This window comes from Octopus bimaculoides, chromosome 3, assembly GCF_046866305.1.
Source record: "Octopus bimaculoides isolate indiv1 chromosome 3, ASM4686630v1, whole genome shotgun sequence".
Taxonomy (NCBI): Eukaryota; Metazoa; Mollusca; class Cephalopoda; order Octopoda; family Octopodidae; genus Octopus; species Octopus bimaculoides.
The window spans coordinates 71106341-71131340 of record NC_142930.1 but is presented as its reverse complement, the minus strand read 5'-3'; positions in this window follow the sequence as shown (position 1 = coordinate 71131340).

Below are 25000 nucleotides of genomic sequence, written 5' to 3'. Positions count from 1 at the left end.
ATATACATACATACATGCATGCATATGTATATATATATTTGTGTGTGTGTGTGTGTATGTATGTGCGTGTGTGTTTGTGGTTGTATACGTGGTATTTTGGTGGCTGGTGCTGTACAGTGCTGTCACAAGACGTTAGATCAAAGTCAATCCGGATGAGAGAGAGGTATGTGTCTCTAGTTGCGATCTTCGTCTTTATTGCGACCACTTGTCACAAGCAATTGTTCAAAACTTTTACCTCATACTTGCAACGGACCGGCAACTCCAATACCTACGTTCCTCTCACTCTTTCACTCTGTCTGTCTGTCTGTCTGTCTCTCTCTCTCTCTCTACCTGTCTCCTTCTCTCTTTCTCTCTCTTTGTGTCTTTGCTTTCTCTAAAATATAGACGTTGTTACTTACTCCATGCCTGCCTGCTTCTACAGAAAAATGTACTTATTTTATGTAATCTTGTTTCTAACAAACTAGAAGACTTAAATCTCTCTTTCTTGTGCTTTCTGTGTTATTTTATTACATCTGTTTTATTTTTTTATTTCTTGCTTTCTTTTTTTCTTTCTTTAATATTTTTTTGCTTGTTTATTTTAGCCATGAGAGCAAGTATGAAATTATTTGTCTCTTCTGCGCCAATATTTCGGCCCATCATCATCATCATCATCATCATCATCATCATCATCATCATCATCATCATCATCATCATCATCATCATCATTGCCTTCGTCGTCGTCGTCGTCGTCGTCGTCATCGTCATCGTTGTCGTCGTTGTTGTCATCATAGCCGCCGTAGTTGTCGTCCCTGTCGTCCTCACCGCTGCCGTCGTCTTTCGTCAGCTAGCATATGTATTTTGTTAACATTGAAGTTATAGAATTTGCAAGATCAGAGAATAAAGGAAGAAGTGGTCCTTTTCCTCAGTGTAACTCATCGTATCTTTAACTAATCAACTTCTTTCATATATTTGTATTTTGTCTGTGATTATTTTGGCGAATTAACTCTACATCATGTATAAAATGGTGTCACTTTTTCTGAATAACAGTTTCTTACAAAACTACAATCATCAACAGGCTAACTCTTTTACTCTTTTACTCTTTTACCTGTTTCAGTCATTTGACTGTGGCCATGCTGGAGCACCGCCTTTCGTCGAGCAAATCGATCCCAGGACTTATTCTTTGGAAGTCTAGTACTTATTCTATCGGTCTCTTTTGCCGAACCGCTAAGTTACGGGGACGTAAACAAACCAGCATCGGCTGTCAAGCGATGTTGGAGCGACAAACACAAACACACACACACACATATATATATATATATATATATATATATATATATATATACGACGGGCTTCTTTCAGTTTCCGTCTACCAAATCCACTCACAAGGCTTTGGTCGGCCCGAGGCTATAGTAGAAGACACTTGCCCAAGGCGCCACGCAGTGGGACTGAACCCGGAACCATGTGGTTGGTAAGCAAGCTACTTACCACACAGCCACTCCTCCGCCTATGGCTCCTTAAATGATAAAAAAGATTTCATTTATATTGCTAAGTTTGTTCCTTAGAGTTTTACGATGGCCAGCCGAGAATCGAACACGAATCTTCGTTTCAGATAGGACAGTTACTATACGTAATTAAATTCCAGTGAGGTTGAACATATAGAACAGTGTTTGCTCAGTAATACAAAATACAAAATATCTGAGAACTTTTCAGTCTATTCAAAAGAATGAAGAAACTATTTGTTCCTAGAGTTTTACGATGCTGAGCTGAGAATCGAACACGAATTATCTCAAATATGACAGTTACTATACGCAGTTAAATTCGAGTGAGGCTGAACAGCAATGTTTTCGCAGAAATACAAAATGCAAAAAAGAATATGAGAGCTTTTCAACCTATTCAACGGAGTAAAGAAACTGTTCTTTCGTCAATAAAATCTATTTTGCTTTTATTGTCGCTGTAATTAAACACTTTGAATTTGGAACGTCAAGCCGTACTCTATTAAAATTTATATTATGTTACAGAAAATAATATCTTCAACTTGGTCCTGTATATTGAAAGCAACGTTACAATAACATTATTTTCAACCTTACAATATGGTTTTCAACCTTACAATAATATCATCTTCATAATGGTTCCGTAAATCACAAGAACATTATCTTCAATATGGTTGTATATACTGCAATAACATTATCGCTAATATGATTTTCTATATTAAAATAACACTATTTTCTCTATGTTACAATAATATTTTCGTCATTAAGGATTTTTATGCGTAATAACGATGTAACATTATCTTCAATGCGTTCCAGTTTATTGGAACTATCATAGTGGCAGAAAAACAACTAATTCTCTTTGAATATAGAATACATTCTACAAACATAAATTTCACACTGTCTTCTAACTACATATAAGACGCTCTACTTGCCTGGCATTGGACAAGTTGTCATAACAATGAATGACAAAAAGTAGAGGAAAACGTAGGAAAAATATCTTATTAATCAACGAAGAACAAAATCACCATTAGCCAAACATATATGCACAAATATATTCATATATGGATGTGTACATATGTAGTAAAAAATCTATACTATATATATGTGTGTGTATGGTTTAATATATATTTTTCAGTTCTTGCCCAGCCATGAAACGACACGTACTTTTCTCGGACCATTCTTTTCTTTCTCTGGACTTTCCCCACTTTCCTCTTTCTGACAAAGAGCCGTACTCGAAAGTCCACAACTCTTTTTTCTATTTAAAACTTTCTCTGTGCGTCCATCTAATACATTTACTGTGTACGCCCTTTTGACTTTTGGTGTTTTTGTTTTATATTTTATTTGCTTTTATATATATGTATATATGCGCAGGAGTGGGTGCGTGGTAAGTAGCTTGCTTACCAACCAGATGGTTCCGGGTTCAGTCCCACTGCGTGGCACCTTGGGCAAGTGTCTTCTACTATAACCTCGGGCCGACCAAACCTTGTAAGTGGATTTGGTAGACGGAAACTGAAAAAGAAGCCCGTCGTATATGTGCATATATCCATATGTGTGTGTGTGTGTGTGTGTATCACAACATCGCTTGACAATCGATGCTGGTGTGTTTACGTATCCTTAATCTAGCGGTTCGGCAAAAGAGACCGATAGAATAAGTACTGGGCTTACAAAGAATAAGTCCTGGGGTCGATTTGCTCGACTAAAGGCGGTGCTCCAGCATGGCCGCAGTCAAGTGACTGAAACCAGTAAAAAAGTAAAGAGTAAAGAGTATATATATATATATATATATACTCTTTTCTCTTTTACATGTATATATATGTATTTATATATATATATATATATATGTGTGTGTGTGTGTGTGTGTGTGTATACATATGTACATATACATATATATATATATATATATATATATATATATATATATATATATATATATATATATATATATATATATATATATATATATATATATATATATATATATATATATATGTATATATATATATGTGTTCTTTTATTCTTTTATTTTTTATTTGTTTCAGTCATTTGACTACGGCCATTCGGTACCACCTTAGATGAACAATTTGACTCCATTGTTTGTAAGCCTAGTACTTGTTCTATCGGCCCCTTTTGCCGAACCGCTACGTTACGGGGACGCAAATACACCAGCATCGGTCGTCAAGCGATGGTGGAGGGAGACAAACACAGACACATAAACACTCACACACACACACACACACACACACACACATATATATATATATAAACGACGGGTTTCTTTCAGTTTCCGTCTACCAACTCCACACACAAGGTGCCACGCTACTTAGCGCAGAGTCACCGCTGGCTGCGCCTGTATATATATATATATATATATATATATATATATATATATATATATATATATATATATATATATATATATATATATTATTTTGCTTAAAAGAGTTCCAACACTGTCTGTTTTTTATGTTTTATTTATATTCCTGCAGAACTAATGTGGGGTATAGAATATGGAATATACAATATATAATATGATATACAATATACAATATAAAATAAAATAAAAATGGATGGCACCATGAAATAAAGTATTGAATGTAGATGAAATATTGAGTGTTCAATATAAAGGATCAAATATATAAATATATAAATATAAATATATATATATAAAGGCGACTCGAGTTTCAGGGCTATTTCCCTTCGTCATGGCCGGTATGACAGACTTTAACAGACTGTAATAAGTTGGCTGGTTTTCTGTCTTTTATACCAATTCCTTTGGACGGCAGCAGTAGGTGTTTGGCTATTTTTAGAATTGATGTTAAATCTATTTTTAGAAATGATGATATTTTAATTTATTGTTTTGTGTGGGTTGTAGGGATAAGATTTTTAAACCCCAGTAGGTGTTTGGCTGTTCTTAGAAATGATGCCAAATCTATTTATAGAAATGATATCTGAGAGATTTTTTGTGTTTTGGTTACAGGGATAAGATTTTTAAACCCCAAGTAAGATGGATTTAATCATTGTTTGTTAAGAGTGGGTTTGAATTTCTTAATAAAGTCCTTTTCTTTGCATTTTCTTTCAATTTCATTCCGGTTGTAAAGTTTATGGAATGGAAATATAATAAAAGTTTGATGACCACATGTTGCTAGATGGTTACTCAGTGGTATTTGGCGGACTTCTGGGTTTTTAATCTGTTGTCGATGTACCCGTGAGCGTTCCGATAGTGCATTACCTGTCTGGCCAAAATATCGTTATAGGTATAAATATACCATAATCAATTATAGAAAAATGGAGGAGAAAAAGATGTTGCATCAAAATTAGATTTAATACAGAAGATTCAATACATATGCGCATTTCAAAGGACAATACAAATATAGCAGAAAATAATTATAAACATAGTAATTATAATTAAATTTATGCATTGTCATTCTCATCAGTGTGAAGAATCTTTGGAAGGACATCAAAAAAGGTTTAATAAAATAACATACAATAAGGGAGAATACAAAGGGGTAATAGGGAAAAACCATATAATAGGGAAAAACCATATAATAGGGAAAAACCATATAATAGGGAAAAACCATATAATAGGGAAAAACCATATAATAGGGAAAAACCATATAATAGGGAAAAACCATATATTTACATGCAAGCTGTACAAGGGAAAAAGAACAGTAATAATAATTGTGAGAGAGACGAAAGTGACAAAAAGACAGACATATCAATGTGTATGCACGTCTATATGTGCAGTAAACTATAACATAAAAATAAGAATAAAAATCTAACGAATATGTTTAAAGAAATGGTAACAGGTCGAGATGAAGTATAGTGTAAACAGGGCCACGTATGTATAGTAGAATATAACCTAACAGGTGCACTAGCAGAAACAAACCATAGAGAGCTATACATATACCTATTAATATTGAAAATCGAAAAAATATATATGTTACACGAGGCTAAAAGTGATAGGCAAGACTATGTTTGAAGCAAAGTTACAATATTTAAGTAAAAATGTACGTACAAGCAGAGAAAAAAACAAAGAGAACTTAACAAGGAAAAAGCATCGATCACAGACAAGACCGGCCGGTGTATTCGAGAGAGTTACCTTACTCAAAAACTAGCCCGGGGTAGGGGAGACAATAAAAAAAGTAGGAACAAAAACGAATATATGAAGGAGAAAATGTTTATAAATTCACAATTGATAGAAAAAACGTGTACACTTAACACATAAGTATATACACATATACATACATACACAACACATATACACACAAATAAATGTGCGTATACTCACATATACAATGGAAGATACAAGTAAAAGAAAGAAGTACGTGTTCACATAAGACGTATATAAGTATATATACATATGCACACATACATACACACAAACATACGTCTATATACACATACACATACACACATACATGTATATATATATATATATATATATATATATATATATATATATATATATATATATATATATATATATACCTACACATATATATATACATATACACATATACACCCACCTACAAAGACAAACTTAAAGCATGAACATGCACATATAAGTACACGCACACACATATACAGAAATATATACATATACACACACATATATACGAAATTAACAAATGCACACATTTATACACATACATCCAAAACACACATAATATATACACATTCATCCAAACAAAAAACAAAAATACACATATGTACATGTAAATACACCAAAGAAAAAACATATACAAAAATCATATAGAAATATGCACGTATATATACACAGATATACACAGATATATGCGTGTGTGTTAATGTATCCATACACAAAAAAAACATGCATATACAGACAAAACAAGTATACATACATCCACACCTACATATACTTGTGTATATACGTGTAGACAAAGACATAAATACAATCATGCGCAGACACAAAGAAACCTACAAGTATACACATGCATACATACCTACATGCTAATATATTTATATACATATGTGCATATATAAGCATACACATACGCACATACACATAAAAATACACACACATATATATATATGTATATATATATATATATATATATATATATATATATATATATATATATATATATATATATATATATTTATATATATATATATATATATATATATATACATATATGTATATATATATATATATATATATATATATATATATATATACACACATACATACACATGCACATATATACATACATATATATATACACACATACATATACACACATACATATACAACATGAGCACAAGAGCATAAACATTCCCACACAAGCACACATACATACATACATACATACATACATACATACATACATACATACATACATACATACATACATACATACATACATACATGCACTGAGAATACGTACATACACATAACCTAAGAGTGCAATAAGAACTAATAAGAAAAAGAGGTAATCAATAAGACTATTTAAGGTTAATGAAAAGAAATTTGGACATATGTTTACAAGAGAAACTCTTTCCTCTCTCGAATTTAAGATAGAACCGTTCATTTTCATAATTATATAAGACTCTTCAAAGCATAAAAGGCACGTTCTATTTCTGATCCTATAAGAGGGTGCAGAAGAGACAATATTCCAAGAAATTGAGAAATTTATGTTGTCTCTTTTAAGTTGCCAGACCTTTTTGGATAAACTAGTACTACTTTCTTTCCGAGGATCATTAAAAGATGATTTATGATTATTCAAACGTAATTTAAGAAGGGTCTACGTGCAACCTATATAATGAAACCTAGAGAGATCATGCGTTGTAATAGTAGCTTTATATACAACATTTATCATTTAACCTCAATTACCTTTAACCTCAAAGGTTTTAGGGTTTCTACAATTACAATGATTACTAATATTAGACGTACTATTGTTATGTGTATGTGTGCTGATAGAGGAAGAATTTGTGTGAGTATGGGAATCGTTGGTAGAAGATACAGAGTTATTTGAATAATTGGGATTAGTATAAGTAGCAGAGGAGGTTAAATTCTTGTAGTAAAGATTTAGTTTTCTATTGTTAAAGAAAGAAATAATCCTAAATAAGTTAGGAGAAACAGAAAAGCCAAATCTGATCATTCTGTTATTGAATATCCCAGCATACCTCGATTTACTAAAATTTGATTTAATAGAACAAATAGACTTTATAAAATTAGACGTCAAATGTTTAGCAAAAGGAAATATAATCCAAATTATGTTATTATTGTGTTTCTTATTGGTATGGTGGTTGTTAATAGTCGGGTCACCCATTCGAATAAAAGGTATAGGTTTCTTTTTACCTCTCGTATTAACATCATCACTAACATTACAATTCCTCTTATTATTGTTATTATCAACATTATTAATATTATTATTATTCTAGGTATGCTCGGATATTCAACAACAGAATGATTCAATTTGTTTTTTCTGTTTCCCATAACTTATTTATTAAAATAATATCGTCACAGTGGCCCGCTGTGTTACAAAAGCATTTTCTTCACTGTACTATGCTGTATTACATGCATTACAGCAGCATTATCATCACTGTGATTCACAGAAGCTGATTACAGTAACATGTCTACTTCTCCTGTTTCGACACTAAATTCCAGCCGAAGTCGTGTCAATTATATCACAGTGAAAAGAAATTGAGAAGAATATGAATTTATAGTGAAAGAGAGAGGGAGATAGATAGATAGATAGATAGATAGATAGATAGATAGATAGATAGATAGATAGATAGGTAGATAGATAGATAGATAGATAGATAGACAGACAGACAGACAGACGGACAGACAGGCAGACAAACAGTGATTCGAGGAAAAAATAATGATATAGGCCAAAGATGAGAGAAAAAATGCGTAAAGTGAATGAAGTTTCAATTACTAAGAAAGTTAAGTAAATATGTAGCAAAGATGCAGCAGCCGACTGTCTATTCTTTTGTATATAGCACAATAATAAGAATGACAGCGAGTGAGAGACAGACAGACAGAGTTAAAGAGAGAGAGAGAAGGGGGAAAGCTTGATGCATAGGAAATATGAACGGTGATGGTGACATTTCGTACAATACACGTATACACGTGGATATAACGGCTCAGTTAGTGACCATCAGGGAGTGACATCTTGTATCCAAGATATTTCAAATTTTTATGAAACCTATTCATATCCAAGTATACTTCTTAACAATGACAGAAACTCTTCTATAATCACAACCACGCTACACGGGGTTCGGTTAATTACCCCCGTTTTGAACCTATGAAAATGTATGTGGTACAAATTGGTATTCCTGTCAGTAAAAGGTCGAAAAGTGATATTCTTTTATTCTTTTATTCATTTATTCTTTTGTTGGTTTCAGCCATTGGTCTGCAGTCATAATTCGGCACCACATTCGAGGGTTTGGTCGATCATATTGGATCCCCACCATCTCTGGCGTACATATTTCACTTCAGTTTGATACTTATTTTATCGATCATTATTGATCAAATGACGAGGTGTGAGATGTAAAGGGACACACCATAAAAAGTAACGAACATTTTAGACACACCTGACACACATACAGTCACACATAATTATCCAAATGCACCTGCATGCTAATGTGTGTATACACACACAAACACATACACACATATACATACACAGACACACGCACATATATACATATATATATACACAAACATACATGCATATATATGCATATATATATATATATATATATATATATATATATATACATTATACATATACACATTATATATATATATATATATATATATACATAATACATACACACACACACACACACACACACACACACACACACACATATATATATATATATATATATATATATATATATATATATATATATATATATATATATATATATATATATATATATATATATATATATATATATATATATTTATATAATTAACATAATAGGGTAAAAAAATTGATATTAATTAATATCAATTTAATACCAGGAAACCAGCACATTAAAGGAATCAGAAGATTCAGAAAAATTTTTCTGAGATCTCAAAAGGATTATAGTACATGTGTATATAAAAGAGACCACTAAGTGGACTGTTAATGTGCTAGAAGAAGATCTGTGCTAGAAGTGATCTTCTTCTGTTGCCAACCGCTAATTTATGGGAACGTGAACACACACATCAAACATTCGATGTCAAGTGTTGGTGGGGGGTGACAAACACAGATGCACAAATGCATACATGCATATATATATATATATATATATATATATATATATATATATATATATATATATATATATAAACTTTAAAAGAGAGTTTTGACATTTATTCCTATGTCAACATTTCTGTATAAGGCTATATTTAACTGTCAAATTCTAGTCAAATATATAATTTACCTTACACATCTTCAGGGGAAAAAGGTAAAGAACAAAAAGTAAACACCAAAAACATCGTCTCTAAGTCTAGTTCATATTCAAATTTGTCCTTAAATAACTCCTTAAATAAATTCCTCCTTAAATAAAGGTCCGTCAAAGGGAGAAAACCATATCAACGTATAATTTACCAATAGCAGTTGTAATTATTTGCTAAAGTTTCTAGAGATAATATAATATAGATTTCTATTGTAATATGTGATTGTTTATAATTAATTAATAATATTATGAGGGGTTTTCTCCCTTTGACCTTTATTTAAGGAGGAATTTATTTAAGGAGTTATTTAAGGAAAAATTTGAATATGAACTAGACTTAGAGACGATGTTTTTGGTGTTTACTTTTTGTTCTTTACCTTTTTCCCTGAAGATGTGTAAGGTAAATTATATATTTGACTTGAATTTGACAGTTAAATATAGCCTTATACAGAAATGTTGACATAGAAATAAATTTCAATAATAATGGATATCAGCGTCAAAACTCTCTTTTAAATTTTAAATTTGATATATAACCAAGGAGATCGATCCTTAAGGAGTCTACTTTAGACCTTTGGGGAGAAATCTCTTGCTATATTGGTAGCGATTACATGCTTTTCTCACCAACACATTGTGGAGATATCATCATATGAACAAATATATATATATATATATATATATATATATATATATATATATATATATATATATATATATATATATATATATATACATATATATGCATATATGTATATATACGTGTATAAGGGATGACCACTAGGTGGACATCCGGTCGTTGATGACCTCTTGCTAGTATATTGGATGTCCATATATATGTATATATGCATATATATGTATATGCATATATGTATATATACGTGTATAAGGGATGACCACTAGGTGGACATCCGGTCGTTGATGACCTCTTACTAGTATATTGGATGTCCACCTAGTGGTCATACCTTATACACGTGTAATACACTTTTTTCTGAATTTTCAGATTTTTTCATATGCTAGGCCACTTGGTTTTAAATTGAATTAATATTCAATTTATCACCCTACCTATATAAATTATATATATATATATATATATATATATATATATATATATATATATATATATATATATATATATATATATCACCCACAAAGCTTTGTCGGCTTGACGCTATAGTAGAAGACGCCCAATGTGCCGCACAGTGGGACTGAACTTGGAACCATGTGGTTGGGAAGCAAGCTTCTTACCACACAGCCACTCCTAATATATATTACGTGATCACATGATTGAACACATCATCAGATGTTAACTGTGCCGCTAATGGATGGCAGGATTTGAGCGATGCACGTCAGTTTCTTTTGTTCAAATTCCTTACATATGTATACATGCATGCATGCATGTATGTATGCATGTATGTATGTATGTATGTATGTATGCATGCATGCATGTATATATGTATGTATACATATATGTATGTATAAGATGGCAAACGAATGATAGAATGCTCAACACATTTAGCCTATTATTTTTTTACTTGTTTAGGTCATTGGACTACGGCCATGCTGGGGCACCATCTTGAAGAATTTTAGCTGAACAAATCGACCCCAGTTCTTAAAGTTTGGCACTTATTCTATTAGTCTGTTTTGCCGAACAGCTAAGTTACGGGGACGTAAACACACCAACACCAGTTGCCTAGTGGTATCAAGGACACACACATGTATACATACACACACATATGCACGCATACACACATACACACGCATACACACACACACATATACGGCAGGCTTCTTTTAGTTTCTATCTATCAAATCCACTCACAAGACTTTTCATTGATCCGAGGGAGTAGTAGGAGGCACTTGCCCAATGTGCCACGAAGTGGGACTGAACACGGAACCATGCAGTTGGGAAGCCAGCTTCTTACCATACAGCCACGCCTGCGCCTATTCGTAATTGTTTACTCGTTTGGAAATCCTTCTTCATCACGTGATTACCATGAGGTGACATACGATGTCTTCTTTCAGTCTAATACGAACACATTTTGTCTCTCTCAACCTTCATACACGCACATCCACACAAACGCACCTCCGCACAGACACGCATCCACGCAAGCACACATGCACCTTGCTTCACATATGCACGACAGCAGCCTGGATCCTCATTTTTAAACGTTTCTTTTACTTAGACCGTCGTCCCCATCTCAGCACCTCAGGAGAACGTGCCGCAAATATGACTGGTATGGCTTAATCTCTGGAGTGGAATTGGGGGTGAGGGTGGGGGTGAAGGTGGGGGGGGGTTTCTTCGTTTTTCACAACCCCAAAATATATTTGATTACATAGTAGTAGTAGTAGTAGTAGTAGTAGTAGTAGTAGTAGTAGTAGCAGCAGCAACAGCGGTGGCGGCGGCGGCGGTGGTGGTAGTGGTGGTGGTGGTGGTGGTGGTGGTGGTGGTGGTGGTGGTGGTGGTTGTGGTTGTGGTGGTGGTGGTGGTGGCGGTGCTCGAGTTACGCGAAACGCTGTTATTGGCGATATTGGTAACTCAGGTGTTGTTGACGTTAGTTGTAGTTGCGTTTGCCTTGTTTGTATTGGTAATGTATTTGTAGTAGTAGTAGTAGTAGTAGTAGCAGTAGTAGCAGTAGTAGCAGTAGTAGTAGTAGTAGCAGTAGTAGTAGTAGCAGTAGTAGCAGTAGTAGTAGAAGTAGTAGCAGTAGTAGCAGTAGTAGTAGCAGTAGTAGTAGTAGTAGCAGTAGTAGCAGTAGTAGTAGAAGTAGTAGCAGTAGTAGTATTAGTAGTAGTAGCAGTAGTAGCAGTAGTAGCAGTAGTAGTAGTAGTAGTAGTAGTAGTAGTAGTAGTAGCAGCAGTAGTAGTAGTAGCAGTAGTAGCAGTAGTAGTAGTAGTAGCAGTAGTAGTAGAAGTAGTAGCAGTGGTAGCAGTAGTAGTAGTAGTAGTAGTAGTAGTAGCAGTAGTAGTAGTAGTAGTAGTAGTAGTAGTAGTAGTAGTAGTAGTAGCATTGTTGCTGTTGTCGTTTGTGGTGGTGGTGATGGTGTATTGTTATTGGTGTTCTTGGTGGTGATGATGGTGGTAGTGGTGGTGGTGATGGTGGTGGTGGTGGTGGTGGTGGTGGTGGTGGGGGGGTTGTAATGGACGTCCAATATGCGAGCGTAAACTAGATGAGTGAAGGAAGTTTAAGACGTCAGAAAAAGAAAAATGAAGAATTAGAATGAGTGAATAAAAACAGAAACATTAAGACGATGAAGTCACGATATGATAGGATATAAAAGGGAATGTTGATGTATCCCTCCTTTATCCTGCTGTCCCTAACAACTTGTAATTGGGCATGTTCAGTCATGCGTAGTTGGATTAAGTGTCTAATTATTAGTTATTAACCCGAAATTGCAAATAAAGGAACCGTAGAGTTGCTTGTAGCACGTGACAAGATGTGTAAGGATTAATACGAACCGATAGGTGTTTATTATTGGTACAGGCGGTGTGTAAATGGATTGAATGACATTCATGGCCTCTTCTTCTTATTTTCTTTTTTCGATGTTGTTGTTGTTGTTGTTCTTGTTCTTGTTCTTGTTCTTGTTGTTCAAGAATGTGATCGATATATACGGAGTGTGTTACTGTTAATGGTCATTAATGATAATCTGTGGCAAGCTAGTAGATTCGTTAGTACGCTGGACGAAATGCTTGGCCCGTCGCTCCGTTCCAAGTTCAAATTCTGCCGACGTCGACCTTGCCTTTCATCCTTTCGAGGTCGATAAAATAAGAACCAGTTGAACACTGGGGCCGATGTAATCGACTCATCCCCTACCCCAAAATTGCTGCCCTTGTGACAAAATTTGAAGCCATTAATGATGATATGAATGAAATAAGGAGATAAAGACGAACCGATATCTTCTGCAGATCCAATTCTAAATAGATAAAAAATAAAGGTATTTTTTTATCTTTTATCTTTTACTTTGTTTCAGTCATTTAACTACGCTCATGCTGAAGGATTTTTAGTCGAACAATCGACCCCAGGATTTGTTTTTGTTTTTTTAAGCCTAGTAGTTATTATGTAGGTCTCTTTTGCTGAATCGCTAGCTTATGGGGACGTAAACACACCAAAGCCAGTTGTCAAGCCGGTGGGGGGAAACACACACACATGTGTATATACATGTGTATATATATATATTTATATATATATATATATATATATATATATATATATATATATATATATATATATATATATATATATATATATATATATATATATATATATATATATATATATATATATATATATATATATAAATATATAGTAAATGAGTATATGCATATATACGTACAGGTATGTGCATACCGACATCCACCTGTATGTATAGGTGCATATCTGGGTACAGGACATTGCAAACAAACGTAGACGAGAAAACACACAAGCCACATAGAGAACATTCTACTTCATCAGCTACCCACGTTTTAACACCGGCGTTTCGACGAGCTTCGGGCAGGACGCATCGTTAAAACGGCTCATCCCATGGACCGCAGATTAAATTTGTATACGCAAATTAAATCTAGCCATGGAGGAATGTAGTGGCGGACAAAAAACAAGACAGGAAAACAAACAGAAAAGGCTTTACGGCCAGACGAGAAAAATTATGTGTGTATGAACGTTGTGAAGCACGAACTTGAAAGGGACGAAGTTGTTCGTGCGTTTGCTCGGCGAAAGCCAAGGAAGGAAAGGATTATTGACCGGAAGCATGTGACCATATATATATATAAACCATTGCAGCGTGGAAGGTGTTTATAAACCATTTAAGAAACACGCAAAAACCGTTAGATTCACTTCAACATTTAAATTTAATTTGCCAAAATATTTTGGCAAATTTAATTTAAATGTTGAAGTAGGCTCACAGATTATGATTGATGTGGATTGTCTGAGAAGATCTAATGTAACCAAGTTGATGCTAGCAGTCATACCACACGTAGAACTAGAACTACGATGGTTTTGTGGTTCAACCCAGCTTTTAATATGGCTGTAAAAACTAATATAGGTAGGGAATTCTTAAAATTAGTTTCTGAACATTTTCAACGTAACTTACAAGAACAAGATCGAAAATATGTAAGTAAAGTTACGAGTGTGCTCCAAACTCAACGAATGTAGTTTTCCCAGTAAAGCTACATTCGTTGAGTGCAATTCCAGCACCTCTTACTTCTTTGGAGTAGGGAGCACATACATTTTGAAACATATGCAGGAATTAAAGGAACTTATTGATCGTATGCGTTTTGCTCCATTTATTATTATTCTTCATATCGACTGAAAATACATCACTTTAACTTGGTATTACTACCTATTAACCGGGTATGGTATCCCAGTTTTTGTGTGATTTTTGCTACCCTGGTAACTATTAACATATTTACATTATCGAAGTTTTTTCAACCGAGATAATATTAATATATATATATATATATATATATATATATATATATATATATATATATATATATATATATATATATATATATACATATATATATTTATATATGTATATATATATATACATGTGTGTGTGTATGTATATATGTATGTATGTATGTGTGTGTGTATGTATGTATGTATGCATGCATGTATGTATGTATGTATGTATGTATGCGTGTGTATCTGGTAGTGTGTCTGTGTTTATCACCCAGCATCGCTTGACAACCGATGCTGGTGTGTTTACGTTCCTGTAAATTAGCAGTTCGGCAAAACAGACCGATAGAATAGGTACTAGACTTACAATAAATAAGTCCTGAGATCGATTTGCTCGACTAAGCGCGGTGCTCCAGCATGGCCGCAGTCAAATGACTGAAACAAGTAAAGGAATATATATATAAGAATGTATACATATATATGTATACACACATACATACATACATACATACATATATATATATATATATATATATATATATATATATATATATATATGCATGTTTCTTTGCGGTAGTAGGAAGCTTGTGTTATATGAAGGAGTTTGAAAGCAAGAAAGTAACTGGCAGCTAACAGCGGTCTGCATGCGATCTCGTAAAGTCATTAATCTCTCAATGCTTAATGCTATTTTAAATACCAAGAACCGAGATGAACCGAACTTCCCACGGGAACTGCAAGGATCTTTGGAAATCACACCGAACTAAAACAACAGCACCAACTAGTTCATTATCACCTCCATTAGAATGTTCTTTCATTCTTTCGTGTGTGTATGTGTGTGTGTGCGTGTGTTTGTGATTCTGTTTATTTGTGTTTTTGCATGTGCGTTTCTGTACTAGTTTAAAAAGAAATTATTGGGTCCATAAGGCAAAGTGCCATTTGTCATTAAGTGATTTTTTTTTTTTTACTTTAAGTTATAAAAGTATGAAAGGTGAGTATAAACAGGTGACAAGCGGGTAAATATGCGTGAGAGAAATGGAAAGGAAGAGAGCGAGAGAGAGAGAGAGAGAGAGAGAGAGAGAGAGAGAGAGAGAGAAAGAAAGAAAGAAAGAAAGAAAGAAAGAGAGAAGAAAGAGTATGGGTGAGCCTGGGTGGGTGTACACTCATGTATATATATATTTATGCTAGTAGATCAATGTATGTGTGTGCGTGTATATATATATATATATATATAATCAATTCAAAAAACAGAGGAAAATGAAAAAGAAAAAAATATATGTGTGTGTTCGTGTATATATATATATATATATATATATATATATATATATATACGTATATAAATATATTTACATGTGTATATGTTGTATATATATATATATACGTATATAAATATATTTACATATGTATATGTTGTATATATATATATATATATATACATATATGCGTATTAAAACAATGCTGGGGGGCGTTTGGAATAGAAAGATGGAAAGAGAGTAAAAGACGCAAAGAGAGAGAGAGAGGGAAAAAAAGATTGATTGATTTTTCTACCTTAAATGAAATGACCCCCCCCCCACCCCACCCCACCCCATACACACACATACATCACGAAACTGAGTGAATATCTGACATTGATTTATGGTCCCGTAACCTTTAACTCTGTCTTTTCATGGTGACTGTTGTGGACAGATTCTTTGACATTTGTTTGTCCACATTACAACATACACCACGATGCTCTACACTTCCCATTAAATCACACAATATGGTGTTACACTACGTCGCACCGACCTACACTCATCACAGCACGTGGTAATGCTTTGCTTTGCGGTTAGGGTGTTGCACTCATAATCGTAAGCTTGTGGTTTCGATTCCTGGACCGCGGGTGATGCGTTATCTTCTTCAGCAAAAGACCTCGTTTCATGCTGCTGCAGTCCACTCAGCACGCAAAAAACATGAGTAATCCTGCAACGGACCGGTGTCCCCGTCCAGGACAGATTTCTTAAACGGAATATATACGCTTCAGAATCCGGGAATGCGGCTTTATGAGCCTATGTTTCGAGGAAAGTCTTTGATCCCGTTCTTTGCCATCACACCATCCACTAAATCTCACCGTGTCATATCACCGTACTATATCAGAGAGAAGGTGCATGGCTCAGTGGTTAGAGCGTCGTGCTCGCAATCATGAGATAGTGAGTTCGATTCCCTGACCGGGCTTTGTGATATGTTCTTGAGCAAGACACTTTATTTCACGTTGCTCCAGTTTACTCAGCTGTAGAAATGAGTTGTGACGTCACTGGTGCCAACCTGTATCAGCCTTTGCCTTTCCCTTGGATAACACAAGTGGCGTGGAGAGGGGAGGCTGGTGTGCATGGGCGACTGCTGGTCTTCTATAAACAATCTTGCAGGACTTGTACCTCGGAGAGTAAGTTTCTAGGTGTAATTCCCCATGGTCATTCATGACCGAAGGGTCTTCTACCCTTTACCCTTTACTTTTTGCTCCTTTATTATATCCCACAACACAGTGTTACTCTACATCATATTACACCATTTCAAACATACACCACAGTTGTGAAGTGTTCTAGGTAGATCAGTGGTTCTCAACCCTCTTTTTACCTATTGATCCCTTTCATTCTAAAACATTTGTTTTTCACAACCCTCTTTTTACCTATGGATCCCTTTCATTCTAATTTTACTCGGGTTGGCCCTCATAACCAGTTGATGCTTGAAAAATTCTTTTCTTTTACCTTTTATTTGTTCAGTCATTAGTTGAACGAATCGACCCCAGTACTTTTTTTCGAAATCTTGGTACTTATTCTATCGCACACTATGTACTCTGAACCCCGCCACACTGTCGACAACACCAACCCGACACCCACAATTCGACACTAAACGCTATATTGCCGTGATTTGGTGGGGGCGAATAGTGTCAGTTTGGTAAACAGGGACAAAAAAATTAAATTAAAATGCTAATGTCAGCATCGTAAGAGCTCTAGTCTACTGAAATGAACTGATCTGATGCCCCTAGATGTTAGAGAATTGGTAAGACTCTTTAAGAGGTGAAATTTGAAAGGATTTTTTTTAGATCCTTGTAGTTGGGGGTAAGCGAGGAAGATTCATCAAACGGACTTCCAGATCAAAATTTAAGTTGCTGCGATCATTAATGCAAGCAGCAGAGATAGTATTTTTTTTCAGACATACGAAACTTGTTTGGCTGGCAATATGTTTTTTCCTCGCTGATGAACGATGATGATGATGAAGAGGAGGATGATAAAAGAAATATAGTAGTGTGGTGATGGTAGTGATGCTCGAGGATGGGGACATGGTGAGGATGATCTGTGATTGCGAGTTTGATATCGATGGGAATGTTAACGGTGATGATAGTGATGATAATGATGAAGATTTGGGTGACGTTGGCGGTAGCTTTGACGACAGATAAAAATGAAGAGACAATGTGAATAAGGGATGAACCGGTTTGTAGTGACCAACCCCATTAACCCTTGTTGACAGAAATTCCTTATGTAGTAGATTTAAATACCTTCCCCGTATTTACTTAACTCCCCTTTATATTTCGAACTTCAAACTCACAGTCAGTCTCAGGTTGGATCATTCTTCTTTTGCGAGTTGGTTGGTTAACTTTTTGATTGCGTAATTAAATTTTCTGGTAATTCCCGTAATGATGTTAATTATCCACCAAAAATAGAACTGATATTTTCTGCTTCTGTTATATTATTTCGACATCTGTTGGTACAGTTTTCATATCCTCTACCGAAAGTTTTTGATTCTAGCTCTGTAAAGAGATATTTGACGAATATGTGAAAAAAATTACGAAAATCCGAGAAATCGTCTTTTGTAAAAAGTATAACTGAGTGTATCTCCATTTCTCGCTGCTTAAAGTGAAGATTTTCAATACTGTGAGGTTAGCTTCCTGCAGTTAACGGTAATAAAAGACTGAACGGCTGTATCCGCTTTCCTCGTCCGAATGGTTCAGAACTGTGGTTGCATTACTTTGGGAAATTCTACTCTTGAATCAGTGTTAAAATTAATATTTATCAAGTGAGTTTGGCAGAATTGTTAGCACGCCAGGCGAACGCTTAGCGGCATTTCGTCCGTCTTCATGTTCTGAGTTCAAATTCCGTCGAGGTCGACTTTGCCTTTCATCCATATGGGATCGAGAAAATAAGTACTAGTGGAGCACTTACCTCTCCCCCAAAATTGCTGGCGTTGAGTCAAAATTTGAAATCGATATTTATGAAGTTTGGCACAATCGTTTGCACGCCGGGCGAAACGCTTAGCGGCATTTCGTCCGTCTTTACGTTCTGAGTTCAAATTCCTCTTCAACACATTTCAGATTCTGTTAAGCTCTATAGAACCGTTTAAGAAGACAGTTTCAGCTGCAGTGGCTCGTAGATAAAATGTGTGGGGTTGCTGCTTCAAAAAATGTTTAGCCGTTGTTTTAATATTGTGTAAAAGGAAACAAACATATAAAAAGAAAATTTATACATAAATTTGAACGGTTCGCGTTTTAGCCAATGCCGGGTAGTGTGTTTAATTTGTTCACGGAACACCGCCGCGAATTCCCCTTTGTTTTTCAAAATTCCTCCCTAAATCACAAAATAAGATGGAGGGGAATGAGCCCTATTTTTCAAATCTTGGCAGCAAACTGAAGCTGGAAGCAGGATACTAATCTAATTCTACACTTTATCACATTCAAGAATATAAACACGTTTTTAAGCACAGCACACGCAGAGTTACGAAGAAACACTACCTTTCACCAACACACCTATCTCGGACATGTGAGCATGCGCATGGCAGCCAACACGGTGTCGCTAGAACTATGCCGCGCACAATTCTATACAAGGCTACTAACAATTCTATACAATGGCTACTAACATTAAACTTAAGGATTATATAATACACAAATATAAAGAAAGAATTAAAGGAAAAATGACTCATTATACTGAATGTTATCGATAATATCGAGTGGAAATAGGGGGAGCTGCAGTTCCGCAGTTCCGCAGTACCTATACACGAGCCGCCGCTGGTCAGCTGTAATAGGAAGGGAGGGGAGACTCTGTGTAGTTGTATGATACGTTAGAAATAGCAGACAAGTCTTCCTTAATTTACACTTGCCTTTTTGAACAAGGAAAGAACCATATAGGCTGTGTGGTAAAGAAACTTGATTTGCAGGCTTGTGGTTTGGGGGTCGGTTCCATTCCGCAGCACCGTAGACAAGTATCTTTCATTTTAGCCCCAGACTGACCAATGCGTTGTGAGTGAATTTCATAGACGGATATTGTATGGAAGCTCGATAAGTTTGTGTGTGTGTGAGGGGTAGTCCTTTGTGTTCGTCTCCACGCCACTTGAAAACCGCTGCTGGTTTGTTTACGTCCCCGTAATGTATCAGTTGGGTACAAGAGATCGATAGAATAAGTCCTAAACTTAATAAATAAATACTGGAGTCGATTCGTTCGACTGAAACATTTTAAGGTAGTGCCCTAGCATGGCTGCAGTCCAATGACTGAAACAGTTAAAAGATGTAAGAAGATAAGTGAACGGATCTTCGTCGGTTTCGAAGATTATTATTCAATTGTTCGATCAACGGAATTACCTGCTCATTGAATCAGCATGTAAGTGGTTCAATATTGCGCAGAATATAAAAGGGTAAAGACCCTCCACCCTCTTAGATCATGAATGACCATGGGATTGCGCCTAGAAAGTTATCTTCCAAGGTACAAGTCTGGCAAGGTTGTTTATGGAAGACCAGCAGTCGCTCATGCATACCAACCTCCCCTCTTCACGTCACCGATGTTACCCAAGGGAAAGGCAAAGGCCAACACAACTCGGCAACTCATTTCTACTGATGAGTAACTGAAGCAACGTGAAATATAGTGTCTTGCTCAAGAACACTACACACAGCCCGGTCCGAAAATCGAACTCACTACCTAATGATTGTAGGTCGATGCTCTAATCACTGAGCCATGTACCGTCACAGAAAATACCCTTGCCGTAATCCTAGGACACTATCAGCGCCACACCGTGTGTGAAGATTGCACCTTTGAATAATTAGATGTACCTTGTATTGAACAGGTTTTTGTAGTTTCCGTGTACTAGATTTCGTTCAAGCGGCTTGAGTTGACCTTAGGCTATAATAAATTACGCTTTCACAAGATGGTACTGGAGAATTGAATCCGAAAGATCATTACTCCAAAGCGAACTTCCTAACCACTTGGCTATGCTGCGTTCATTTTCTTTATGACGGTTCTGAAAGGGAGGTCTTTGATCTCGATAGATCTGATCGACCGAAGTTGAACTGAGACAAAACACCACCACAGCCACTACAAACAACAACAACAACAACAGAAACAGCAACAATACGGATCTAGTTCAAAACGGGGGCACCAGTTTTTATTTATGTTTTATGTAGTGTTTTTGGTACCGAAAGACTTTCAAACTTCGTATACTTATCTATTTTGTGTTATAGAACAGAAAAAAAATTTTGTATTCGAAGTTATTTCATGTAAAAAATTGTCTTATTTCGATAATTTCAACCAATCACTGACAAGTATTCAGCTGTTTACAGTTACTCCTTTGGCAGTTTAAGCGGTTCCTTTGGCAGTTTAAGCAGTGTAAAGCGTATTTAATCTCCATTACTTCAGACATTTTGCAGAGAGGCAACACACGTGTGTTCGTTTTCCTTCGTTTTATTTTTAATATAATTTCGTTAACATCTGCCTGAACTGTATGTGTACAACATTTGCCCTAACCCTAACCCTAACCCTAACTCTAACCCTAACCCTAACCCTAACCCTAACCCTTCCCTCAAAAACCAGTCCTTGTGCCTATAATAGAAAGGTTTATTAGCTACTGCCAATATGCTTCAGCCATTTTTTGACAAGGAAATAATAATTTTATCACCGCCAGAATCGTTTGAGAATCGTTTGTTTACGTAGTCAGCACTTACTGTATTCGGCTGAATGGACGTCAGTCATTGGTTGAAATTACAGAAATACGACAACTTTAACATGAAATAAGTTGCAATATAATATTTTTTCTTAAGAAGACTAAGAGAAAAAGATGTTTTATATGACACATTCTACCAGTGTCCCAAGTTTTAAAGTGTTTCGTTAAGAAAATACTGGCGCCCCCGTTTTGAACTAGATCCAACAATACTACCACCAGCAAAAGCAACAACAACTAGACTAGCAACAAAAATATTATCAGCACCACCAGCAGCACGACCAACAAGTGTCACCATATGTCAATGCATTTAATTGGTCAATCGTAACTGTATCACATACATGTGTATGTGTAGTCTAGTTCCTGTACCGTAGTTCAGTTGTTATCTCTCGCCTTATATACATATATATATATATATATATAATACTTAATATCTTAACAAGTATGTAATCCAATTCACTATGACACATGTATTTAGTCATGAAATACCTTGTTTTCCCGACCTACAATCAATCCACGACCATTTCACCGTCTACCCCTTCGCTCCATAAGTTGGTTGACAATAATTAAGATGTCAGCTGTTCCCGCGATGCTCTCCTTGCTTGCTGCCCTGGCTGTTGTTGTTGATGATGATGATGATGATGATGATGATGATGATGATGATGTTGATGTTGTTCTGAATGTTACTGTTGTCATTGTTGTTGGTGGTGGTGGTGATTGTAATTGTGATGTTGCTGATAGTGGATGGTGGTGTCGGTTGCGTTGGTGGTGGTGGTGGTGGTGGTGGTGGTTGTGGTGATGGTTTTGGTAGTGGCAGTAGTGATGGTGGTCATTGCAGTGGTTGTAGTTGTTGTGACGGTGGTGAAGGAGGTGGCGAGGGTGGTGGAGGAGGTGGTGGAGGAGGTGGTGACGGTAGTGGAGGAGGTGGTGACGGTGGTGACGGTGGTGGAGGAGGTGGTGACGGTGTCGACGATGGTGGTGTTGGTTAGGTGGTGGTGGTACCAGCTGCAACGATTAATGTTTGTTGTCGTCTTCATTGATTCTACAATGATGATTTTGTTTCTTTTATTTAATCCCAGGTCATCTCATGTGGAACAGACCTATGATTAATGATGAGATGGATGTAAACAAACCAACACAGGTTGTCAATCAGTGGTTCGGAACAAACACAAACACAGATACACACACACACACACACACACACACACACACACACACACACATAGATAGATAGATAGATAGATAGATAGATAGATAGATAGATAGATAGATAGATAGATAAACGTTTGGCTTCTTTCAGTTTCCGCCTACCAAATCCACTCACATGTTTTAACCAAGCCAGGATTACAGTAAAAGACATTTACCCAAGGTGCAATGCAATGGGATTGAACCAGGAACTATGTGACTAGGGGGCAAACTTCTTACCATACAACCACGCCTGAACCTATGCGTAATTTTTTTTCTTTTTTGTTTGTTTGTTTTGTTTTTTTTTTGTTTTTGCTTCTTTTTACTATTTACGTAGCGTTTCCCAGTGTAGTGTACGAGGGGATGCTGAAAATTTCCTGGCTATAAGGGTGTCGTAAAAGGTTTGGTTGGAAGCTCGACCTTCCGAGTTCTTTTTACAGGGGTTAGAAAAACTGAAGGACCACTGCAATAAGTTGGTGAATCTGAGAGAGGAATATGCTGAATAAAATCATAAGTAACTGATCGACCCGTATATTTTTACCTCAAGCCAGGAACTTTTTAGCACGCCCTCATACACACTTGCCGATAGATAGAGAGATAGATAGATAGATAGATAGATAGATAGATAGATAGATAGATAGATGATAGATAGATAGAAATAGATATAGATATAGGTATGTGTGTGTGTACACATATATTTACATACACAGGCACACACACACACACACACGCACACACATATGTATACACACGAGGGGGTGCAGAAAAGTTCCTAGCTTTAAAGATGTGGAAAAATGCCTTGTTGGAGGCCCGACCATCCGAGTTCTTTTACAGGGCTTAGGTATAAGTGTGTGATTCTGGGAGTGGAATTTGTTGAATAAAATCATAATTAACTGATCCTCCTCTATTTTGTTTTTTGTGATGCAGTGTATGATAATGTTGTGTGATGTTTATGGTAGCAGAGTGTAACATGGAGTACTATGATGTACTATAGTACAGTGTAATGTGGTATTGTATGGTATGGCATTGTATAGTTATTTATGCGGTGTAGTACGGTGTAGTATAGGACAAAGCGTTTTGTGTTGTATTATCAAATGTAGTAATTTCTGGATTTGACTATTGTTGCATGAAGCAAAGTCATTGTTATTTGACTCCAAGTCAGGCGTGGTTATGCAGCACTAGACTCCAGCGTTCGGTAACAATGATCTGCTGCAGAGTGCTCTTGAGAATCAAGTCCACGAATCAATGCCGAAGACCATCCTGACAGGAATAGATGAGGGGAAAAGAGCGAAAAGTTGTCCAAGACGTTTGTGGACTGACGACTTAAAATAAAATTGGCTAAAAACAAGAGCTTGGCTGATTGTACGCATGCAGCTCAACACAAAGGAAACTGTACTGTTGAGCCTTAGTGAGCCGACTTCAGTTCTTAAGGAAGGCATTTGACTGATGACTGGTGATGTGACATGATAATGAATCACTTTATAAAGTAATCCATCTCTCTCTCCTCCTCCTCTCTCTCTCTTTCTCCCATCCTCTCTCTCTCTCCTCCTCTCTCTCTCCTCCTCTCTCTCTCTCTCCCCTTCCC